General features: G+C 61.6%; 1 long non-coding RNA gene across 1 annotated transcript; it reads left to right on the forward strand.

Moving 5' to 3' along the window:
• Positions 1–306: 306 nt before the first annotated feature.
• LOC120403232 lies at positions 307–1,595 on the forward strand. Its single transcript, XR_005597489.1, has 3 exons — positions 307–391; positions 1,094–1,189; positions 1,564–1,595. It is a non-coding gene; the product is annotated as an uncharacterized LOC120403232 (long non-coding RNA).
• Positions 1,596–2,037: the final 442 nt, after the last annotated feature.

Here is a 2,037-nt window from a genome sequence, read left to right on the forward strand (position 1 = left end):
AGTGGGGGTGGCACAGCCACGCCCCAAGGCAGGGGATGCTGGGCGGAGTCGGGGAGCTCCAGCCTCCCTGACCATGTTGTGGGGTGGCCCTGAGGCTGATGGGGCTGAGGGCGTCTCTGGGAGGGGCAGGGTGGGGCCCTCGCCGCCATGGGGCTCCTTACAGAGAAAGGGGAAACATGGAGCCTTCTCTGTCCACTGCATCCCCCCAGCAGCAGAAGGGATTAAACTTTCTCCTTCCCTCCCTGGTGCAGACACCCCCAGTGCCCAGGTGTCGTGGCCTGAGGAGGAGGAAGAGGAGGAGTGCGAGGAGGAGGAGCAGGAGGAGCAGGATTTCTGCCCTGAGGAAGACATCATCTTGGTGATCCAGCAGCACCTGCAGGGCGGAGCTGAGGTACAAAAATCCCCCAGCTGCGCTGCCCCCCAGTCTGTCCTGCTCCTTGTTCCGTCCCCACCCAGGCAGAGGGGTCTTGCACCAGAGAATCCCTCACCCCCAATGGGGGGGACACATCTCCTCTGTTATCTGGCACCCCAAAGTGGGGACATTTGTCCCACACAGGCCAAGGTCCTCGCAGACATTGTCCAAGTTCCAACCCCTGTCTGCACAGGGAGACACTGGTTTCGGGAAGGGGGCGGCTTTCCCTGTCCAACCCCATGGAGGTCCTGAGCCCTGGAGCTGGTTTGGGTGTGGGGTCCAGGGCATGTGCCTTGATCCTGACGTGCTGTTCATGGATCAGGGGTTCAGAGGGGATTGCGTTACCCCTCCATGGCTGATCCCAGCCTTCCCTCCTCTCCTCATTCTCTGATCTCCTGCCTGGACACTCCCGGGGATCCTACCTCCTACCCATTGCAGTTTGGCTGGTCCATACTCTGCTGGGTACCAGGCCCTGCACAGAGAACTGCGAAGAGCAAGGATTGACGAGGCAGCAGGCATCCGGCCATGAACTCTTGCGAAGTGTCCCTGGAGTGATGTGAATGGGAGAGGACAGGATGTGCCTCTTGAGTCTTGCCAGGGCTCCTGGAGAATCCTCCCCATTGTCCCCTGACTGATGTAGCCCCATGTCCCATGACTGACGGGTGCTCCCTCTTCTTGCAGGCTCTGCACAACCGCTGTTCGCGGAGCCTGGACACCATCCTCAGGAGCCAGCTAACAGAGACCCCCACCGTGGAGAAGCTGCAGCACCTCCTGGAGGTGAGTAGAATGGACGGTCTGGGGTGGAATTGCCCCTGAGCCCTGTGGGAGGGCAGTAAAGGAGAGACTAGAAGAGCCACGTTTCCATTGTGTCCTCCCAGCTTGGACCCAGCCGGCCACACATTCCCAGAGCTGCCAGTGCAGGGGGAAGGAGCTGGGACTGTCAGCCAGAGCTCTGCACGATTGCATTAAGCACTAACAGTGAGCACCAGGCCTGGCTGGGGCCTGAGAGACTGAACCCCCTTTTCAAGCTCTGCCACCAGGGCTCGGCTACTCCACCCTGAGCACAAAGTGTCAGCCCCTTGGGGAGGGGAGGCTGGTTTGTAGAGCATGTTCGCCTGCCCGCTGACCCTCCCTGCCTCCTTCTCCTGCAGCACATCCATCGCTCTCTCCTGGCAAACAACCCCAGGAGAGAGCCAGGGCCGCCCAGACCAGCGGCCCTGCTCCAGATCGCCACCTCCCTGCCTGGATTTGACGTAAGTGACCTCTGACCCCAGCGTCCTGCAGAGTCAAGTTCCTCATCCCCTGGCTAATTGGTCCCCCTGGGTCCGTAAGGGACTGCGTTCCATAGGCCGCTCGGTGGCAGGGTCGTGCCTGGCCTCAGGGCCCTTGTTATTCTGGAGCCGCGAGGCAGCGAGTGCTCAGCGAGGGCCCTTGCCCTGCTCCCTTTGCTCCGAGCTCCCTTGGGGGCAGAGAGGAAGAGGGCTGTCGCTCCTCTCCCCCAGGGCCTCCTACAGAGGGGTGGGAGCAGAGCTCAGGTACAGGGGCGCTGGGGAGCTGAAGGGAGAATAGTGATGGATTCCCTCTCCTTGTCCTTCCACCAGACCTCCTCCGCCTCCAAGGCAGGA

This window comes from Mauremys reevesii, linkage group 4, assembly GCF_016161935.1.
Source record: "Mauremys reevesii isolate NIE-2019 linkage group 4, ASM1616193v1, whole genome shotgun sequence".
Taxonomy (NCBI): domain Eukaryota; kingdom Metazoa; phylum Chordata; order Testudines; family Geoemydidae; genus Mauremys; species Mauremys reevesii.